Source organism: Pan paniscus, chromosome 3, assembly GCF_029289425.2.
Source record: "Pan paniscus chromosome 3, NHGRI_mPanPan1-v2.0_pri, whole genome shotgun sequence".
Classification (NCBI taxonomy): Eukaryota; Metazoa; Chordata; class Mammalia; order Primates; family Hominidae; genus Pan; species Pan paniscus.
The window spans coordinates 80,905,613-80,929,975 of NC_073252.2; the positions used below are offsets into that span (position 1 = coordinate 80,905,613).

Sequence of the window (24,363 nt, forward strand, 5' to 3'; positions counted from 1 at the left end):
ACATATATTTATGAAGTACATGAGATGTTTTGATACAGGCATGCAATGTGAAATAAGCACATCATGGAAAATGGGGTAGCCATTTCTTCAAGTATTTATTATTTGAGTTACAAACAGTCCAAGTACATTCTTTAAGTTATTTCAAAATGTACAATTAAGTTATTATTGGCTATAGTTGCCCTGTTGTGCTATCAAATAGTAGGTCTTATTCATTCTATTACTTTGTACCCATTAATCATCCCCATCTTCCCTCCACCAAACTCCCGCTACCCTTCCCAGTCTCTGGTAACCATCATTTTACCCTCTATGTTCATGAGTTCAATTGTTTTGATTTTTAGATCCCACAAATAAGTGAGAACATGCAAGGTTTATCTTTCCGTGCCTGGATTATTTCACTTAACTTGATGATCTCCATTTCCATCCATGTTGTAGCAAATGACTGGAACTCATTCTTTTTTATGGCTGAATAGTCATTCACTGTATATATGTACCACATTTATCATTTATCAGTTTATAGACACTTAGGTTGCTTCCAAATCTTAGCTATTGTAGACAGATCTGAAACAAACATAGGAGTGCAGATATCTCTCTGATATACTGATTTCCTTTCTTTTGGGTATACACCCAGTAGTGGAATTGCTGAATCATATGGTAGCTTTATTTTTAGTTTTTTGAGGACTCTCCAACTGTTCTCCATAGTGGTTGTACTAATTTATCTCCAGTATTTGCTATTGCCTGCCTTTTGGATATAAGTTATTTTACCTGGGGTGAGATGATGCGTCATTGTAGTTTTGATTTGCATTTCTCTGACGATCAGTGATGTTGAGCACTTTACATATATCTGTTTACAATTTCCATGTCTTCTTTTGAGAAATGTCTGCTGTATTAGTCCATTTTCACACTGCTGATAATGACATACCCGAAACTGGGAACAAAAAGAGGTTTAATTGGACTTACAGTCTCATGTGGCTGGGGAGGCCTCAGAATCATGGTGGGAGGTGTAAGGCCTCTTACATGGTGATGGTAAGAGAAAAATGAAGAAGCAAAAGCAGAAACCTCTGATAAGCCCATCAGATCTGGTGAGACTTATGCACTATCACAAGAATAGCACAGGAAAGACTGTCCCCCATGATTCAATTACTTCCCCCTGGGTCCCTCCTACAACAAGTGGGAATTCTGGGGGATACAATTCAAGTTGAGATTTGGCTGAGAACACAGCCAGACCTTACTATCTATTCAAATTTTTGCCCATTTTTGATTGGATTATCAGATTTTTTCCTATTCAGCTGTTTGACCTCTTTATATATTCTCATTCTTAATCCTTTGTCAGATGAATAGTTTGCAAATATTTTCTCCCAATCTATGAGTTGTCGCTTCACTTTGTTGATTGTATACTTTGCTGTGCAGAAGTTTTTTAACTTGATGTGATCCCTTCTGTCCATTGTGGTTTTGGTTGCCATGCTTCTAAGGTATTACTCAAGAAATTTTTGCCCAGACCAATGTCCAAGAGATTTCCCTCAATGTTTTCTTGTAATAGTTCAATGGTTTGAGGTGGTCTTAATTCATTTTGATTTGATTCTTGTATATGGCAGAGATAGGGGTCTATTTTCATTCTTCTGCGTATGAATAATACAGTTTTCCCAGCACCATTATTGAAGGGACCGTCTTTTTCCCAGTGTATATTCTTGGCACCTGTGTTGAAAATGGGTTTGCTTAGGTGTGTGGATTTGTTTCTGGGTTCTCTATTCTGTTTCATTGATCTATGTGTCTGTTTTTATGCCAGTACCATGTTGTTTTGATTATTACAGGTTTGTAGTATAATTTGAAATGAGGTAATGTGATTCCTCCAGTTTCATTCTTTGTGCTTAGGATATCTTTGGCTATTCTGGGTCTTTTGTGGTTCCATATACATTTTAGGATTGTTTTTGCTATTTCTGTGAAGAATATCTTTGGTATTTTGATAGTGATTGCACTGAACCTGTAGATTGCTTTTGGTGGTATGGAAATTTTATTAATGTTGATTCTTCCAATCCATGAACATAAAATCTTTTTCCATTTTTTGGTGTCCTGTTCAATTTATTTCATCAGTGTTTTCTAATTTTCATTATAGATATCTTTCATTTCTTTGGTGAAGTTAATTCCTAGGTATTTAATTTTATATGTGGCTATTGTAAATAGGATTACTTTTTTGTTCCTTTTTCAGATTGTTAACTATTGACATACAAAAATGCTACTGATTTTTGTATATTAATTTTGTACCCTGCAACTTTACTGAATTTGTTTATCCGTTCTAATAGTTTTCTTGTGGAGTCTTTAAAGCAGCAGCTCTTAACATGGCCACACATTAGAACTACCCCATGGGGCAGGGTGGGGCCTGTGCCTGTGTATTAAAGAAGAAAACAAAACCAATAAGCAAGAAGTTAGATAGTTGTAGTCAAAATTAGGAATTCTCGACCTGAAGGGATAGATCTAAGAAGATGTGGAAAGCCCAATAAGAGCTATTTTATTTTACATTTGACACATCAGTGAGTCTCTGATTTAAAACAAACAAACAAACAAACAATTAAAAAGTATCTTTTTCTTCATGGAGTCTATCTGTACAAAAATAGTCAGATCCTCATAAAAACATAGAAGCAAACAAGCAGCGCCCCTCTCACTCTCTTTCCTCTTCTTCCTCTTCTTCTTCCTCCGCTACTCACCTATCTCCTTCTCTCTCTTTCTCTCTCACTATCACTCTACTCAGCTTCTTTTTTGAACCAGCAGACAAATGCCTGTGGTCACTTAAATACAGTCTATGGTATTTGCCACAAATGGTAGTCTAAGACTCCCTTTGTTTGCATATACCCAAATCAACACGTATATAAATCATCAACTTTATTTCTCTATAGATAACAGATCAGTCCCCTATTCATTCATTAATTGATTTATTCACTCATTCAACAAATATACATTTATGCCAACTTTGTGCCAGATTTCCTGTTTAGAATCTGTGAGTCGATAGTGTACCAAAAAACAAATATCCTGCCAGGTGGAGCTTACATTTACTTGTGTGGGGCAAGGGAGAGGAGGCAGACAATACTAAAAAAATAACAAAACAGGTGATGTGTTAGATAGTGATAGGGCTATGATAATAGTAAAGCACTAAAGGGGACAGGAAGTGCGGGAGGAGGATGAGGAGGATGGGATTCTGTTCTCAGAGAGATGCCAGCTGAAGAAATTAGGTTAGGCATTCACTCTGGCAGGGATTAACTGGTCAGGGTCCTGCAATTTATAGCTCTGCTCCTACAGGGCACTGGGCCCTTTAAGAATGGCATGTGTGCAGGTGAAAAATTATTATCTTTCCACTAAGTAAGTTTAGATAGTTTATATTTTCCTTTAAATGAATCAACTTCATCATGACTTTGAAAATCATCAGAATGAATTTTACATACTATTTATTAGTTTAGGAAGTACTGATTGAGTATGCAGTTTTATTTTCTTTCCCATTCCCCATAGGTAAATTTATACCCTCTGTGCTTGTTGTTTTATTTTGCTTTGCCTTGTTGTACTGAAGCCATGATAGTAGATTCTTGTCATGGAATCTTTCAAAAACTTGAGTCTTGAATTTATTTATTTATTTCATTGTTTCTATTTTCTAATTATTGAGTCATGATTGTATTTGAATTCCATCTTTCTGCAAGTTGGTTTTGTTACTCCTTTTCCAGCTCCTTGAGTTCACCTCTTATTAGTTTATTTTCACTATGTTTTATTTAAATAATAAATTTTTCTTATTGCAATAAGATTTCCTTTGCAAACAACTTTGGCCATAATTCATACCTTTAGATATGTAATATTATTATAATTATTTGCTAAATATTCTATAATTATGTTGCTACTTTTATCTGTGAACTAAGAATTATTTGGAGATAATATTAATATTTTCAAATGGGATTTTTGAAAACTTCATTGTTAATTTTTAGTAGTATTGCATATGTTCAGAAATATTACCCATACAGATTTGAATGTTACAGATATTTTAACTGTGCCCTGAGCTATGCTAAAAACTTATAAACGTTTGAAGCCAAATTGAAAAAAGTTAATTTTTGATTATTAAAACAATTTTACTTAAAATATGATTTCAGCTGTTTAACATATAACCTTTTATTATCTTGATTTTTCAAATACCAAGAAATATTTGAAAAATTCTCCCACTGATTTTATGAGATCATGTTAATTTTTTTGCATTTTATTTTTATTTTATACATTTTAATGCTATGATATTCAACATGTAAAGACACATAACTGCTTTATTTCTATATCATTCCAGGCATCTAGTAATAAAATAAAGTTATTGTTTATTCCCATATAATGTTTTTTCCTTAAATTCTATTTGGTCTGATTTTAGTACTTTTGATTTTTATATTTCTTAATATTAATTTTGCTATTATATTTTCATCACTAAAATTTTCCTTATTCTTTCTTTCTTCATGTATTTTGGAAGTTATTTCATATTTGTATATCACTAGTAGTTAACTTTAAGTTTTAAAACAATGTATTTCAATTTGTGATTTTCTAATAATGTTGAAATTATAAAATATACTGACTGTCTCATGTAGCTACTAACACTCCTCAATGCCAGGATTGCTGTAGGTCCAAGTATTCTAGTTTTGGAGACACACTCACACACACACATACACACACACATATATATATACATAATTTTTGTGTTATAGTGAGTTGATAGAGTTTTCTTTTCTTTTCTTTTTTTTTTTTTGCAAAGTGATGAGACTCATTATACTAGTGCTATCATGGAATATTCTAAACACTTCAAAGTACTACTTAATCAGAATAAAACCATTCTGCTGAATTTCCAAAGATGGGAAGGGAATTGATAATCTTCCATGGGCTCCCTGAAACATACTTCCTGACTACAGCAATTGCCATTACAGTAAATGGTTGGTTGAGCTCATTCCATTGGCTAAGTTCATTCTGATTTAGTAACTCCTTTTTCAGCATGATCCACATGCTGTGTGCAAATGGCACATCCAAGGTCAAGAAGATCAAATTTGGTTGTGAAGGACATAGGATTATACCATTTAATCATTGGGAAAGACTTTAAAATAAATACAGTCAAAATTTGCATTATATGCTTCATATCCTCTACAATGTGTGACTATGTATGTGTAATGACTTAGATCTCCACAGTGGCTTACTTGAAGACTATCTGTGGTCTAAAGACAGTGATTAATGGGTTGGCCCACCCATCCTCCTGATTCTAGATCCCTGCCAGAGTGCAGCTGGTTTTACAGTATCACTTGTCATCAAATGCCTTCAGTATCAAGTACAACTTTAAAGATTAAGAACACATCAAAATTAAAGGACAGAGAGAGAAAGAGAAATAAGAAGAAAGAAATCAAGAAGGAAAAAGTATGTTAAGAGCAAAATGTTACAACGTATAACTAGAAAGAAATATTTATTCTAAGAATTATAGGTTTTGAATTTCAGTAGAGATTTCAATCAGGATGCTGAAATTTGCTTATTCAAATATGTGTTCCAACTTGTAAAGCTATTTACTTATTCAAATGATACTGCCTTTGCTTAAAATGTGTTTGAACTCCTCACTTTGAATTGTCTTTAGAGTCTACATGACATTTGGTATTTCAGTAGACCTTTGGGTAACTCACTGGTAGTTTGATTCATCATCACCGTATGTGACCTATGGACTGTTGTTGATAACCTGGCACAGGCTTATGGTGATCATTTCGGTTCTTTGGGAATTGGAATAGTTCATGGAATATTCATGAAGCAAGGAGAAAAGTCCAATTGGTGGAATCTAAAAGCATCTATGGGTAGCTTGAGTATGTCTTTGGGCGTCTCAGAAGGCAAACCAGCTGTTCTGTTTTTGCTGATTATTACCTTAATGCTGCATTTGTCCCTGTTCTTATTTGAGTTGAGTCTCATTCTTGTGGTTCTTTCCTTTCACATTCTCATTTCTTAGAGTACCTACTCTCTCATGGATGCAGGTGATTTGGATTAATAGAATAATTTGAAAAATAAACAACTATAGAACAAAAAATAAAGCTTTCTTAAAGAAATGATATTTTTAAAAATCACTTCGATCGTATATTCTTTAGTTCTTATCCAGCCACAAATTATGCATTAATATATGCACACTGTATCTTATGAAAAAAATCAGTGATATAATGAGATGGCTAACATTAATTATGTCAGGTACTATATAATGTGCTTTATGTGTATTACTCAATTTCAAGCTCACAATAACTATTTTACAGATGAAGAAACTGAGGTTTGCAGTTGTTGGGTGATATATTCAATGTAACACAGATAGAAAATGGTAAACCTAATATCGAAATTAATTTGGCTCTGTCTGAATGCAGAGCTCTTTTTCTTAAACACAATTCTATGGCATTTAATATTTAATATCTCTATTAAGAATAGACATTAAATTGTATGTATTTTATATACATAAATGCACACATATACATATGATGCATGTATATATGAATACAGAAGATAATAAGCCCAATATAGAATATTTTTGTTCATATTTCTATGAATAATTAATAGCTTAATATTCTGAATGCTTTCTATGTACCAGTAATAAAAACTTTTACATTTAGTCTATAATTGAATTCTAACAACTTATAAAATATGTTCTATTTTTATCCATGTTTTTACCATTGAGTAAATTATTAGTTAATGATCAAATAATCTTCCCAAGGTCACCTATCTAGTAAGTGGCAGGGCTGAGACAGGAAGCCTCATGCTTTTAAGCTTCAAGACTTAATGACTGATTGGATATATTGGGTGAGGGAAATGGAGGCTGAGATAGATGGTGGTGGCATCAATCACTAGGATAGGGAAGAGAGATGAAGCACATTTAATGAAGAAGCAAATTAATTCAAGTTCAGATAAGTGGAGATTTCCATAGCAGGACAACTTGTCCTTTCCCATAATAACGACTTTCTTTTTTCAAAGTTCAAGTGCAAAATTCTCTACTGTATGCATTTCCTTTTTGATCTACCTAATTTCTATTTCTCTTTATTTCCATTTTACCCTAACCATAACTAGTCTTCCCGGACTTTTCAATTTTAAAGTCCATAGATTCTTACAATTCTATTTGCAAAATTAAAGAGCTATTTTCTCTGCTTAGAATCTTTAAGAAAAGATTATGTTAAAAAAAGAATGTATAAATAATAATTCAAGTACTCTTATGATAATTTTTTTCTGTATTTATCCTTCAAAGTCAAACTGTAGCCTTATTTTCTTTTGGGGGCTCATTCTGACCAAGCTCTAGGATCTTGAGGATATGGCCTTAAGTATTCGGATCCTTAAAGTGGGGGTAATAATATAATCTACTGGAAAGGCTTATAATAAGGATTAAGTTATGTCATTCCATAAAGTACCCAGTACAGTGCTTAGTGCCCAGTAAATAGTATCTGTGATTATTACTTTTTATTTCTTTAGGCATCTTAAATAAAGTATGCATGAACTCATTTATCACTTTATAATATTCTGTGGCATTTTGCTTAATTGTTTCCTATGTGATTGCTGTACTTATTTAGCGCTATGGCGAGCTCATTAATAAAATGAATTATGGCTTCATACAGCACACTTATTTTCCCATACAGCACATAGCATAATGCTTAACAATTACAGTTGTTTATTGGTTGGTTATGAACCAACTATAGGAATCTGACAATAGGAAATGTGGTACTTTTAAAAAGTAATATATTTTTCCCCAGTTTTCAAAAAGTGAGTCTTTGATGGCAATTTTTTTTACCTGAAATAAATGTGAGCATAAAGGCACATGTTAAGTGGTGAGCCGCAGCAGCGTTTCTGTGACCATTTAGGACAGCAAATACTCATTCTTAGTGTTCTGAGTCACATTTTCAGCAGTTGGACTTGGCTGATGGGCAGCAATAGAGAACTGAGGACACTGGGGGAAAAAAAAGCAAAACAAAGAGCCTCGGCAAATCTACGCAAACAGCTGTGCATTATAAGGAAAGAGTAGTTGGCTATTATAATATACAAGCTTCATTCCATTCCTAAAGGGTATATAAACTAGGTCAGTTTCAGATTTTCACTTCAATCATTCTCAAAATTCCTCTTAAAAATGCTGTTCTTTAAATAGTTTAAGCTAACATGCAACAAATCTTATTTTATTCATTTGTCCTTATTTCTTTCATTTTTAAACTTCGTTTTGGGCAGTTTGAAAAGGGACATGAGGCAGTATCGACAATTCATCTGACATTTAGGTGTGTTTATGATAGGAGTTTAGTGACATTCTTTAAATTTTATATAAATAAGTACCTCCCCAAACTCATACCTGTTTTAAGTACAGAATGTTCTGTAATTAGTAATGCTCTTTAGGCAATGAGTGATTGTTTAATGCACAATTACTAAATTGTATGTTTTAAGTGCCCAATATATTAGAACTAACTATGTTTCATCTCCAGCCATTTTTTTATGTTAGTTTGGTTATTTTTCATATGTAGAGAAATGATATGCTAAGCATTAGAACAGATCTCAGCTACTCAGATAGCAAGTGTTTACCAGGCAACTATTGTGAAGTCACCTGCAAAGCACTGAGGATTCAAAGACAAAACCTAGGAACTTAGCCTTATAAGAGAGACAGGCTATTAATCTTGTTAGTGGCTGTATTTACTATATAAAAGTATGGTCTGAGTATTAGTTTTAGAATTCAAGTATGTTTGTTCAAGTATTCAAGTATACTTACTGCCAAATTTTTACTGCCACCTTAAATCTGTCTCCTGAAATACAAACCTTTATATTCAGTTACATACTGGGAACCTGTTATATTTATGAAATACCTATCAAGTGTCAGTATGTTGGGAATACTGTGCTCCTTCCTTCATAGATATGAGGGTGGTAGGGATGATAGTCATTCAACAATTAATTTAAATTAAATAGTGACAAAAATGCTGTGAAGGAGAGGTAGAAGTGGTAATAATACATTGTAGCAGAGTTGAGCTTCAAATTACTCTTTGAAATGCGAAAAAGTAATAAATTAAGTATTACCATTCAAAATGACAAAGAGAAGAAGAAATCAATTTTAGCAGTTTATTGAACCAATATTTTGCATATTTTGGTAATTATTGGCAATAATGTCACATGGAAATAAAAATGCCAACATTCGCATCAAAATTGAAGATTTAGGTTCTTTCCTTTTCCATAAGAGGAAATGCCATAAATTTAGTGTTGCATTAAGAAGGCTATATATATTAACTGGTGATCAAGGAGGGAGTAAGGCAACATAGTATAATATGGTAGGGTGTGTATGTGTGTTATGTGGTATAAACATAGATGATATAGATGAATAGTATATTTGTTCATTTATTTTCATGTGTTCTGTGTTTATAAATAGCATGGCAAATGAAGAAGCTGTGAAATTATTTAGCGTAGAATTTAGAGAGCAGCATGTCATCAACATCATCATCATTTATTGAGTACCTACTACGTGCTACATACTGTGCTAGTTGCTTTACATGAATTATCTCTAATCTTTATAACAAACTCTGCCATCTGTTGTTATGTTGTTATACACATAATTTTATGGTTGAGCAAACTGAGCCTTGGTATTTTGGTAAGTTGCCTAGATCATATGTGTAGTAAATGGTAGACTTGGATTTGAGCCCTGCCTGTTTGGCATCAGAAAGCTGGATGGTTTCAGATTCATGGTGCTGCCTCTCACCTAGAAATAACTGCAGGCAGGCATTAAGGGATTTTGTCTCTCTCAGTTCTCCAGTGTAGTGTAGCTTTAATCACACAACCTAATACTTAGGTTTCCATTTCTCCATCTGTTAAATGATGAAGTTAGGCAAGATTATGTCTAAATTCACATCTAATTAAAAATGTCTGTATTAGTACAAACTCATCCATTGTTTGTAACTAATGCAAGTTTGCTCTGCCTATTTTTTTTTTTTTTTTTTTTTTTGGATGGAGTTTCACTATTGTTGCCCAGGCTGGAGTGCAATGGCACGATCTTGGCTCATTGCAACCTCCACCTCCCGGATTCAAGTGATTCTTCTGCCTCAGCCTCCTGAGTAGCTGGGATTACAGGCGCCTGCCACAATGCCCAACTAATTTTTTTGTATTTTTAGTAAAGACGGGGTTTCACCTGTTGGCCAGGCTGGTCTCAAACTCCTGACCTCAGGTGATCCACCAGCCTCCGCCTCCCAAAGTGCTGGGATTACAGGAATGAGCCACTGTGCCCGGTCGCTTTGCACTCTTTAACAAGTGCTTACTTTAGTACAAATGATGCATGAAGAGCTGATTAGAGGAAGGATGGCTCTTTGTGGGGTCACTGAGTCAGATCAAATTAAATATTCAGGTTATTTTATACTCACCTCTACAGCAGAAATCTACACTGCTCCAACAGCAATAAAAACATCAATTATACTGTGCTTATTACTTGCTGGAGAATATTTTAAGCACTTCATGTATATTCATATAGCCTTCACAGCAATACTTTTTACAGATGAGAAAATTGAGGCACAGAAAGGTCTAAGTGATTTGCCCAGAATTACACAGCTGTTAAGTAACAGAGACCAGATTTAAACTTGGGGGTCTAGATCCAAAGTGTAGGTTCACAACCACTACAGAATGTTGTCCTTCAGTTACAACCCATCACAACCACTGCTGAACTCTGCTGTGTCCCTGGCCCCATACTTATTCCCCAACTATCCACAATTTTTCTGAAGATTGTCTTAATGTTTACTTGTTAGAAGTGTAAGCCATACTTTGAAACTCTATCCCATTTATATACAAGACATACCCTTAGTCAGTGGTTTGGTTTACGTAGAAAGCGGTCAGAGAAAATTAATCACATTTTTTAGATAATCTACTTTTCATAAAATACATGTGGATTTTGTCAACTCTAAAAATCACCAATTAATTTTGCACAGTTATTTTAACAAATTGTAGACTAACTAATCCACAGTTTTCCCAAAATGTTGTGACATTTTAAACATTTAGAAAACTTTAGAATATATTACCATTATTTTGATTTGAAATAATCTATTTTATGTGCATCAACATATTCAATTAACAATACTTATTTACAACATCTGTTGTTTTAAAAGTGGGAAAAATTTCCAAGAAGTTTAGGAGGTAGTTTTTGCCCTGAAATACTACATCAGGAGACAGAGTATAGTGATATAAATAATCCAGAGGAACAGACACTGTATTTGGACCAAGGGACACTACAAAGAAGCATGCCGAGCTTTAGGGGGTGAGGGATGCTGGAAGAACTCAGACTGGTGGTGAGGTGTATTTTATTGATCGTCAGCAGATAAAGGAGAGTAGAAAGGATAAGCCAGCTCATTATTATGAATATCATGAGTTGGTTTGTAATGTTTATGGTCTAGCTTAAGAATCATTCTAGAATTGCTATATAATTTATAAACAATTACCATATTATTGGAATTGTTATTACTTCTCCATTTACTCCGTCACTTCCCCAGCACATCTGGCACATATTTCCTAACACATAGCCAGGTGCTCAAGAAATGCCTGCTGATTGATTTCATTCCTCATATAACTGAGATATAGACATGGTTGCTGGTGATAGCAATATATGAAAAAACTACACATTTCCATTGGTGAAATTTTGTTATTAAAAGGTTTTTTTCTGGTACTTCAATATTTTATTTATTTTATAATCTTTTTTTTCCATTTATATTGCAATGTGAGTGGGCCAGCACTTCTTTTTAGAATGGAAAAAATCAGCTTCAAAAATATACAACTGCTTTAAACAACTTTCCTCAACATTTAGTTATATTTTCCACCAAGTTCTCATCCCTAAGCTACTGAGTAAGATTATTCATTCCTTCTGGTGTATTTGACTAAGCTGCCAATTTTCCCTTTTGCTATTTTGAGGAGCTAATTTTCCCACAACATAATATACATCGCTAAATCTCCAGCTTTTTGCTCAGCCTCAGATGATTTAGAAGTTTCAAGAAACATCAGTTTGGGTATGACTTATTTTATTTCACTTAAATGAATTAGAGGATATTATGTATGAAAAATGTCTTTGGAAAAAGAAAATTTTTATGTATTTTGATCAATTTTGCAACAGTTTTAGAAAGAGGACACTTTTCACTCAAATTGTATGGCATGGCATGCTTTTCTTAATATTTTCTAGTATTTCAGATGTTACAGGATTTTTTTAGCTTCCTAGATTCTTTACTTGACTAATACATCATGTACTTTCCCAAACTGTCTTTTGCTGCCACGATGAATAATCCTGAATTTTTAACTTCTTAGTTATTCTGTAAGACTATATTCCTTCTCCCCCAGTCTATAGCTCTTGAATTTGAGTTCAATTTTTATAACTCTGATATCTTCATATCGATGACCAGTATGGAGATTTCTTTATACTCTCTAGTCTCACCAATCCCAAACAATGTAGGCCACTAATTTTTCTTCTCTCTCAGACTCTCTGTCTCTCTTTTGAGGGTGGGTTGGCTAAAACAAGCTTTTAAAAAATAAATACTTTTAATTGCTTTTTGTTGTCTAATTGCAAACAGTTTTAGGCTTCCTAGTGAGAGAGAAGGCCATTCTTAGGGGATTCACAGAAGCAGTAGTCATGTGGGCACTCTATTTTTGCCTCCCTAAAAAGTTTTTCTAAGTACAGTCAGTTTAATGTGGATATCAAGATACCGCTTGAAAATTATATATATATGTACACACACACATATACGCACATATATATACACACACATATATACACATACATATACACACACATATATATATATAACAAATTTCCTAGTATTTTATTATACATATTAATATTAGCAAAACGGAAGAGCTATAGAGGAAGAAGAAGCCCCACCGTTTAGCACATCTGCACTTTCTCTTTGTCTAGGTCCCTGGCACTTGGGGATTGGGATTGACATCTCCAAAGAGAATTGGGCAAAGAGTGGCAAGGACTCTGTATTCAAAAAGCAGAAAGTCAACTCTTTAATTACAAAGTGGGAATATTACTATCTCCAGCGTAACAAGCTATGAGGACATATGGGTTTAGTTTATTGGGCAGATTTATTTGAAAAGTGTTTTGAAGAGTATGAACTTGAAGACCAATATTTAGTGGCCTGGCACCCAATATTTGTTGATTGAGTCAATGAATCAAAGACTGTATGAATACAATGTAGTCTCTGTAAAATATTAATTATAAATACATAGTATATATTTAATAATATATAAAATATTATTAATATTAACTGGTTAGATAACATAATAACAGTAAAAAGTCCCACAAACCCATTCAACATTGTTAATTAGCTTTTTGAGGGTCACATATAGGTTTTGGATAACTGAAGGAAATCTGTGTAACTCTTCTCTTAACCACAAATGACCTAATTTCTTTGGAACTCACCCATATGAAGCAAGTGCTATTCCTGTATTCCACTGGCTTTTCCTCTGAGCCTTAGTTTAATTATGCGGGTTGTCTCTGTCTCCCAGTGCAGATAGGTATGAGATAGAAAGTAAGAGTCATGCTCAACTCTGCTGGTCAGAGATACCTGGGGCCCCAGTATAGGTTTTCTGGCTGTGAGTGGAGGAAGGAATCTAATACTCGCCTGCTCTAATAATAATCAGATACTCTTCTGAGGGCTAGCTTGGCTGGAAGAGCTCTGATAAGGATATCTTGCTTTGAAGGAGTAAAAATGAGATTTTCTTGGAGCTTGAAGCTTCTTGCTTCCCTGAAGAGTAAGCAAGAGCTGGACAAGCATATAGTAATTTATTTATTTATTTATTTAGTTAGTTAGTTAGTTAGTTAGTTATTTTCTTAGAGAATATCATTAGCTTAAAAAAATGTGGGAGGGCAATGATAAGTGGAAGCCTGGGTTAGGCACTTAACTTTCACATGCTGCTTCTTCCATGAAGAAATGAGCCTGAGATTTGTTTTGAGAAAAGCCAGATTTTATTAGGTTGAGCCATTAGAAAATGCCATTTTGCTAGAAAAAAATGGCTTTTAAAGAGGTGGAAAATGGTCTTTTGAAGTAAAGATGAGGCCCAGCTCTGACATAAAATTGCCTTATTAGTCGCCTCTTTTTAACAGCAAAAGAGGTAATTAATAAGAATTTGTCATGAATGATGATAGTGATTTGCATTTTTAAATTCGTTAGCTTATTTGTTTTGAAGACAGAGATTTAGGCTGAGCTGAGAGTATCAAAACCTTGGAGCCGTACTTTGTGTCCCTGGGCCTAATGGGGGCACATCCTCTCTGGGCATCCTGATGGTCTCAGTAGGATCGTTTTGTTAGTTTATTTGCTTTGCTTTATTTTGACTTGAAGCAGTTTATGCTTGTATAGATTCTGAGCTTCAACAGGCGCTCTCTCTTGTGCTTAGCTCACCATCACTGCTTCTGCAAGCAAGAAACCCACTGTGCTAAAGCCTTAGCTGATCCTGAAAAATGTTAACATGCTTTCTGCCTAATGTTTGCCAACAGGCTGATCTAAAAATGGCACCAAGGAGGTTACCTGTTATACATAGAACAAGAATACATTTTGGGACTGAAATAGATCATGGTCAATGGGGACCTGATCTGCTGACAGAAAGTTATTTTAGCATCCCCAACAATTCATAAAAGTAGAATGAGATTTTTATATGGTGAATCCTATTTGTTATTGGTTAATTAAAAAAATGAATGTCTCCTTGAGTAGCTTTCAATATCTAATTTCTTTTTCTTTATACTTATTTTCCCACAGTGTTTCTTATGAATTGCATTCATATTTCAAAATTCAATAAATCATTCATTTTTGCACATTTGCAATAGGTAATATCCCTTGCATCACAGTCAAATCTATTTTATCAAATTCATTACTACAAATGTTTCAAAGAAGTGTACCAATATATTATTGAGATAAAATATGGAAAAGTTTAAAACATTTTTTCAATGAAATATACAGATTTTTTTCCAATGTGATCTTCAAATTCCTAGCAAATGATTTTTTTTCCAATTAATCTGCAATGGATAGTTTGATTTTGTCCTTATTTGCCTGCAATTGCTGGAGTTTATGACTATTGTCCTTGTGGCCTACCCAGGTTAGCATTTGTTCTGAACAAAAAATGTCCTTGCTTGACCAATAGATTAGGTAATCACCCTAACAAGGGAACAAATGTAAAAGATGGTCTTCTAGCAGTGAACATTTGCTAAAGTATTTAATTTAAATGTTTCCAAATAGTAATCTAGATATATATGACTGTAATAGACATACTATAATGGGCTTAAAGGTTAGTAGTACAATCAAAAAAGGATTTTAGAATCCCATAAGAATGTGTGATAATGTTTGATTGCAGTTAACTTACTGTCCAGTCACTTTGTAGCCAGTAAGTGCACCTAGCTACTCACAGTTTTAGAAATCATAGCACTATGAAGTTTCTAAGCTTCAAAGAACATAAAATTGAGGGGTAAGAAGGATCTCAAGTCTTTATTACACTACAACGTCTGTGCAAGGTTTAGGCCAATTGTTCTATAATGTAAGACGGTTAAATACTGTCTTTAAATACTGCTGCTTTGTTCTCAGAGATTTTGTTACCAGACTATAGTCCTCATTTAGGAAAAGAAAATATATGAAAGGAGTAAAATTTGGGGCTGAAGCATGTAGGATAAAATCACAAATATGAAGGTGAGAGGTGAAATCCTGAATAAGATGTCCTTTATTCCACCTGCTGGGATCTAGCATGTGCATTACCTAAGTGCTTCCATTTTTAGGTCTATTTTGTAAAGCAGTCATCAAAGATACCTTAACGTTTCATCATATTTGTTGGCCTGAATGAAAATACATGCTGGACTTTTACTGGGGAGAGACAGTATGAATCCAAGTGTTACATTCGGGGTAGAATCCTGCTGTTGTTTGAGGTAATGGTAATCTGCTTGATAGACCGAATTTAGTACTGTGTAGTGCAGCCTAATTCATTACAGAGTTGTTCATCTCAGAAATAGCTACATGAAATAAAATATTATATATGTTTATTTCAGGCCAATCTGCCAGCACAGTAGAGTGAGCCCAATCATCTACTCTCAGCAATGCAAGCAGTGAGACGTAATTTGCTTCTGTTTTACTACCTCACCATAATATTCTTCCCTAGTTTGAATGCTCCCCACAATCAGATTACTGTGTTTCCTCCATGATATTTCTTTGTCATTAATATCCTCTTTTCTGGCAGAGGGTCTCTTTATTTATGATAAAGTTTAATAGGTTTCCAAAGGATAAACAAATCTGATTATTTTCAGGGTAACACACAGATTGGATGTTCAGTGGAGGACTTAAGATTTTTTCAGATCACCTGGATGGGGTTCAAGGTCTAGGTCTACCAGGTTCACTATTAGAATAATTTTAGGGTGCTGTGAAAATAGAGACATTAGCCAAAAGCCTCTTGATATATTGAGAGTAGTTGATAAAGTAAAAAGAATGCAGCCCAATGTGGGGTATGTAAAAGGATGCAGTAATTTATTTGGTACTACTATTTCCAATATACTGTAAGGCATTCTGGCTGACAGCCCCAGCCTCAACTGCCAGGCCTGGGAGTGAGGACATCTTCTGGGTGAATCCAACCCAGCCCTTCTGATTGAAACCACATGAGAGACTCTGAGTGAATGCTGCTTACCTGAGTCCAGCCAGCCTCCAAACCCTTGAGAGATAAAATTAAAATGATTGCTGTTGCTTTAAGCCACTATGTTTAGGGGAGATTTATTATGCAGCACAAGATTAACTGGGAAACACATGCTTTTAAGTCAGATACAACCAAGTTCAAATAATGACCCTGCCTCTTGCTAGTGGGATGATGTCAGCCAAGATCTTGACTTTTTCTTATTCTGTTTGTTCGTCTTACAGATGTCTAATCTTGAATGCTGCAGGTGCTCAATAAATATGTTTCTCTTCTTTCCTTCCTGTTTTACTTCCTTCCTTTTTTGCGCCCTTTCTTCTTTCTATCCTTCTTTCTCTCCTTTGCTTCCTTCCTGCTTTCCTCCTCTTCCTTCCCCTATAAATTTAACTAAGTGCAGCTGCTTTTGTGGTAGGCCATTTTAAACTGGAATATGTTAGTGCCAGGTGTGGATTTAATTGGACCTTTACTTAGAACGCAGGCAGACAGAATTCAGGATGCATTTATTTTTTCAGTGAAAACTGCTGAATCACTGGTTCCAAAATCGGCATAAAATATGCCCAGACCTTCCACAGACGGCGTGTGTGATGTGATCAAGTGCCTTGGGGGAATGGGGTAAACAAATTTTTAAAAAAGGAATGTTTCCATCAGTTCACAGCGAACATTATCAGAATTCAGTTCAGGCAAAGAATATCTTAAAAAGCTAGATAAAGGAAATGAAGGCATGAGCAACATGTTATTTGTAGGAATGACATACATTATCTCCTTGGCAACTGCAGGGTGGCATGCAATTTGGCAATCTATGTTGTGTCATCTTGGATGCCTGGAAGTCACTGTTTCCTATGGAAACAAAGGAAAGAACAACATGAGAAAAAGAGTTCTGATTTTAGTATTCTGGAAAAGTATTTTAAAACCAAGAGACCAGCAGGCTTCCACGGCATAACTAGAACTCAAAATGGCATTAAATTTTCATTTATTAATTCCACAATGCTTTAGAACATGAATTAGATCCAATTATTTTTGAATCTGCTGCACTTTTATTATTGCTTTGTGTTCAAAAGATGACTTAAGAAATTTGTGTGGAACTTTCAATGCACCAGTGCTTAGTCTTTCATAAACATCAGATTCTCAACTTATGCACATTTATTTATCTATTCATTCAACAGATATTTGTTAAGAGACTAATTTGTGCCAGGCATTGTACTAGGTATGGAGGCTGTATAGACTCCTTATGTCTTATAATCATCCTTTCCTATCCGCAGAATGTTGTGGCATTTCTTTATTTGAAGTGAATCAATAATTTAGCAAGCACTGACTTAGCCCCACAGTGGAGTCCCTATTATATTGGGAACTAAGAGTTAGCAGAAATGAACCATAAGGCTACACAATACTTGATGGGACACAAAACAATTCTCATAATGCTGTTTCTTTGGTTAGTCATTTGGGAAACCTTTCTTGGGTGTAGAAAAGTGCTGTTTTTATCAACAGCCTCCAAGTAAATGGCTCCAAAATATTTATAATAGTGACTCACGCTCTATATAATTTCATTTGATAGTTCATTTGACAGAAATTGAATGTCTTAAATGAAGGAAATGAAGGTTGCAATATAGCTGGCTAGAATCTATCAGTTTCCACTTTGATGAAATTCAAAGAAGTATCAACATTATAAAATGCTACAAATGCAGGCCGAGGCGGGCGGATCACGAGGTCAGGAGATCGAGACCATCCTGGCTAACACGGTGAAACCCCGTCTCTACTAAAAATACAAAAAATTAGCCGGGCGTGGTAGCGGGCGCCTGTAGTCCCAGCTACTCGGGAGGCTGAGGCAGGAGAATGGCGTGAACCCGGGAGGCGGAGCTTGCAGTGAGCCGAGATCGCGCCACTGCACTCCAGCCTGGGCGACAGAGCGAGACTCCGTCTCAAAAAAAAAAAAAAAAAAAAAAAAAAAAAAAAAATGCTACAAATGCAGCTTAAAGGGTTGCAGTGAGACTGCCTGGTCACAGCAGGAGAATGATATAGCCAGTTACATGAGATTAAAGCATCACATCAGTCTTGCCAGGACCACCAGTGGCCTATAGAGATTTTTTTGTTTTGTTTTCAAAATAGTACTGGAGATAAGAACTTGAGGTTTTATTGTGGAGCAGAAATTTGGGTTCAACAGTCAGCTCTTCCCAAGGACAATGTTACCTCTCATTGATTTGTTTACTGTCTTTAAAGCATTGCTTTGACTGCTTATTCATCTACTTTCCAGTCTCTTCCTAGAAAAAGGTGAGGCATTTATTTACATTCCTGGAGACTATTAAGGAATGACTTTGAGGGAGATTGCTAGTATCTACCAAAGTCTCCACAAAAAGCCTGCAGGCTACTTTTTCAAATAGTGATTTAAGGTGTTCTTTTAGCTCAGAAGAGTGGAAGCTATATGCCTGATTTTATAATTCCAGTATTAAAATTAACAACCAGATTTCACTTCCTGAATTTTCCTCCTATAGGGTCTTATTTTACTATGTCCTCTCTAAGAGCAGTATTTCAGTTTAGAATTTTCTTGGGTTTGTGGAGATATTCATGGAAGATTTAAATAGCATTGCAGCTGTACAGAAAAGCTGTTCTAGTGTGTGCTTTAAAAATCAGCTTTTCAATAAACGATAGCTTTAGAACTATGATTGAGAGGAAAAAACCAGTCCTTGTTAAACAAGCTATCACAGCCACTGGCTACATGTCCCAAGCAGTTTGAAGAACAGGCTCATATTTCTCATCCCTTTGCTCCAGGAGAGGCAGGTTGGTGTCCATGGGCCTCATGCCTTTCCTGTGTAGCCTCAAAGGGCAAGAGGAAGGTGCAGGTTGATGTAGGAGTTGACCCTTTCCAACTCAGTAGCAGTCACTCAGGCATACTTTTCAACAGGCAGATGTATGAGACAGGAGAGGAAAAGCATTTCATTCTGGTTATCAGTTAATATTCCAGGACCGACTCGTTAAACAGTCCATTAACTACTATCATGGCCCAGGAAGTATAATCTGGGTAGAATGAAAGACTGTCATCTGGTTTTCAAGTGGATTTAAATGTGCTACTTTTGACTTTATAGCTCTGCCAACTACTTACTTCCTAAACATATTGTGTGGAACTTATTTCTGCTGTTTTCAGTGTACAAGAGAGAATGATTTTGTTGTTGATTTAATACTGTTTACTCATCATTTATTTTTCATCGAATTCATTTGACTTACTTTCATTGAATACTTTCCAGTGTTTGGTACTGTGCTAGTTGGTAGGGAAAGGAAAACAGTGAGACACTGTTGAGGCCCTTAAAGAAACTCACAGTCTGGAGGGGCACTCACACAAGCGTGCTAAATGCTAGGCTAGGAAAAAGCATTAGGATGCGGTGTGAAGATGCAATGGTCCTGATTTGAGTTTATATGGTGTAAGATTTGATGAGGGTGGTGGGGTGTCAGAATAAACCTTTCAAAGGAAGCAATATTTAGATACTATCTTGGAAATTATAAAAGGGAGGTAAAGAAGATGAAGGAGAGAAGACAGTGAGAAGAGAATGTGCAAAGAACCAGAAGGAAGGGAAAATGGCTCACATTTCTAGAACTAAACTAAGACATCCTGGCTAGAGTCCAGGTGTTTTAATTTGGGTTTCTCTCAGAGCAGACTCTGTTGCAAGGATGTGTGCAAGCAATTTATTTTTAAGGTGTTCTCAAGAAGCACTGTGAGGGAAGTGAGAAGGAAAAGAAGAAAAGCCAATCAAGTGTCATTAATGAGCGGGTTTACCACTGTGTGCTCATTATGCTTGAGACCTTCCCAAAGTATGTGGGGGACAAGCCTTAGAACTGCCCCACTGGCTGACAAAGAAGTTGGAGTACTTAACAATTCCTGTCTTTTGTTGATTAGGTTCACTTAGCAGTGTTTTTTACATTGAAATTGTATATATTTAAGGTGTGCAGCATCATGTTTTGACATACATGTACATGGTGAACTGATTACTACAATCAAGTTAATCAACATGTCTATCTCTTAACATAGATACTTTTTTGTGTGTGGTGAGAATATTTAACGTTTACTTTCGTGCAAATTTATAGTATACAATACAGTATGATTAACCATAGTCCCGATGCTGTACACTTGATCTCTAGAATTTACTCATGTTACATAACTGAAATATTGTACCCTTTAAACAACATCTCCTCATTCCCCCCTGGCCCACACCACCACTCGTATCCACCATTCTACTGAGAAATTCGTTAATGGGTACAATGTACATTATTTGGGAGATGGATACCCCAAAAGCCCTGACTTGACTACTACACAATCTATGCATGTAACAAAACAGCACATGTATCCCATAACTGTATTACACATTAAAAATATATAAATAAATAAATAATGTTTATAAAGATTCTGTAGGCAGTGTGTCCCTCAGGCAGAGAAAGGCAGTAAGTTACCAGCCTATGTGGAGTAACCTCCTGGGTAAGCCAAGTGAATATGGACCAGATGCTGATAGCCTTTGCTAATACCAGGGTATCTGAGGTGGCTGAGAGGGTGGTTTGGGGAAAGGAAGGGGATGATGAGGCTGGACTGGGGGGCAGGGCCCAAATCATGTAGAATGCTATGCCATATAATTGTTTCCCCTGAAAACAATCAGATGCCGCTGAAAAAGTTTAAATAAGAATTTGACATGATCACATTTATAGTGTGTAAATATTATTTTAATGAAGAGTAGAGAGATAAAAGGTGCATAAGGATGTTAAGTCTCAAAATGTTAATAGGTTGTGCAATAGCCAGGTGAAAAATGTTGAATGTCTTTGCAAGGGCTGTGGAGAAGAAGAGACAGATTAGAAAAATACTGAGAAAAACTGAAAGGAAAAGAGAATAAGGCAGAAGGAAGCAGAAACAGCTGAAGTTTTGTGGCTTGAAAGCTAGGTGGATAGTGTGCTAATCTCTGAGATCTAAACTACAGCAGGAGATATATTTCTTTGGACAAATATATCGAGTTTATTAGATAGGAATAAATTCGTACCTCTATTAGACTTTGAATATGGGCAAGAATGTAAGTTCCATAAGGGTAAGAACTTTGGGCTGGTCTCTACTCTCCTATTACCAGAGCCAAGAACAGTGCCTGGCACTCAATAAATATCTGAAGAATTGAATGAATAAATGGGTAGATAGATGAATAAATAAATTAAAAGTTTGGTATGACTCTAGGATATCTAAATGATGTCTTGCTGGCTATATGCGTCTAGATGTTAGAAAAAATTGGGGGGAGAAGACATTGATTTTATGATATTGATATAAATATTGTATTCAAAGCAACTGAACAGGCCCATTCACCTGAAGATTAAGAAAACTGTGATAACTGAGAGCTAAACCCTATGGAAAAATAACACATTAGAATTAGGTAGAGAACAAGCATCCCACACTGGAGACTCATAAAGGCAAATGGAACATTGCTAGAATGTAGAATAATGGGAAGAATTGAAAGAAACAAAGAATTCATTAACAGTGTTACATACTGAGACAGTATGTAAGACATAATTTTTTTTTTTTTTCTGAGACAGAGTCTCACTCTGTCGCCCAGGCTGGAGTGCAATAGTGCAATCTCAGCTCACAGCAAACTCCACCTTCTGCGTTCAAGCAATTCTCATGCCTCAGCCTCCCAAGTAGCTGGGATTACAGGTGTGCACAACCACGTCTGGCTAATTTTTGTATATATTTTTTAGTAGAGATGGGGTTTCACTGTGTTGGCTAGACTGGTAAGACATAGATTTTTAAGTGCTAATTATAGTGATCCACAAATAATTTCAAAGGAAAGATGGGAGAATAATCAAGTAACAATGAGTTAAAAAGTGAGTGACAGACGAAGAAGTGGAAACCATAATTGTAGACTATTTTTCCCCAGACTGGTAGTGGTAGATAATAGCTGCTGGAAGAGCTCACAGATTTGAGGAGTCTCATGAGCGGATGTTCCATAAAGAAAAGAATTTTGTACTGTTTTTCTATACTTGTATCACCAGAACCAAGAAGAATGCCTGGAACATAAATAGGTACTCAATAAATATTTGTTGAATAATGGGATGAGTAACTAGATGGCTGGATGAATCAACAAATTAAAAGTATTTTATGCCTTTAAGACATCTGATTGGTGTCCTACTGGATATATGTTTGCTTATTTATAACCCAAAATAAATTTTAGCATGCTATATTTTGAGTAAGTGCAAATATTTTTAAGTTGTTAATATTAAGTAGAATAATATCCACAGGATTCTTGATTTGATGCCTCTCTTGAAGTAGTCACCACCCCCAGAGGAAACCTTTTAAGCCTTTTAAACCTTGGAGCTCTTAATCATCTCTTTACAATTGGCAGATCTGGGCAAGATGGTAAGGGTTTTAGTTAGTTCTTAGTGTTGCTCCAAGAATGCTTATTATGTCCACCTAGGAAAAGTAAATAAAATGAATTTTGAACATGGCACAAAATACAGGCTCTCATACATTTCCAACATTTACCGAAGTGGAAAGTTACACTATTATTATTTAGTTCAGTTGAAAAATACAAATATCTGAGTATAGAAATAATGGACAATTCTATAGTAATATTTTACCTGACAGGGGCCATCTACAGATCTGAGTTAGAATATTAAATGATAACAATAGAATAAAAACATTTAACAAATATTGATCATTTACTATATGCTAGGGCAATGTGTTAAGCACTTTATGGAAATTACCACACCACTAACTCTAAGTAGTAGTTATTGTTATTATTCTCACTGTACTCAGGAGAAACCTTAAGCACAGGAAGGCTAAATAAGTTACCCAAGGTTATCAAGCTAGTATCTAGCAAAGTCCAAAACTTGAATCTATCTGATTTCAGAGCCTATGGTTCTGACTTTGTTTTTTTAAGTACTAACATAAGAATGATAATGAATGATAATGATAGTTCATAGTTTTGGTTTTAAGATTTGTTTTATACAAGTTGATAGAGAGCACATTTCCTTTACTGCCTACTAGATATTTGGGTCTTCTAGTTTCTGGCCTGCCTGGCTGAAGTGGTTATATTGGCAGTATACATTAATGTGCTGATGAGCCATTTGCCATAAATTGCAACTCAGCTACTGGTTCAATTCATGCTAAATTTGCAATCTGCCTTTACTGAAGTGCAAAATTGGCTTTCTTGTCATAAAGTGGTAGAACATGCAAAATAGTCTAATACCTTATTTTCTAGCTCAAGTAAGATTAGCTAGACTCAGAGAAAGTTAAAAAAAAGTTTCACTTTGGATGAACAGCTGTTTCAGCTTGAGAGTCTTGTTAAACGTTGAATGTTTTTTGATAATGCCCATCGGAAACCATAAGCTGATAGCTTAGAGCTTACTCTTCAGGACAAGTTAAATTATTTTCTGGAAAACAGCCAAATGGCTTCAGCAATTTTTTGGGGGGTGTTGAGAGTGGGGGGTGTCTGTTTAACAATGTAAGTGCTACCAATCGGTGTCACAGTAGAACTTGAGTTTGTTCTGCTGACTTAATGTGCTGTTTTACTATAGATGGAGTAGATTTGTAATGAATCGTGTTAATAGGCTAATTCAACATATGCTTTATGACCAATTGACTCTACTTCCATTTGTAAAGACTAGGGGGGAGAGGACTGATTTTAAAAATATAAAAACTGACACAATAGGTGACTTAATGAATCCTCTTCTGCTACATATACATGTGTACACACAGTTTCTTTATACATAATT

General features: G+C 35.2%; 1 protein-coding gene across 1 annotated transcript in view; it reads left to right on the forward strand.

Moving 5' to 3' along the window:
- Nucleotides 1-24,363, forward strand: part of GABRA4 (gamma-aminobutyric acid type A receptor subunit alpha4) — a 75,486-nt gene that overhangs the window by 29,039 nt on the left and 22,084 nt on the right. The window lies entirely within an intron of this gene.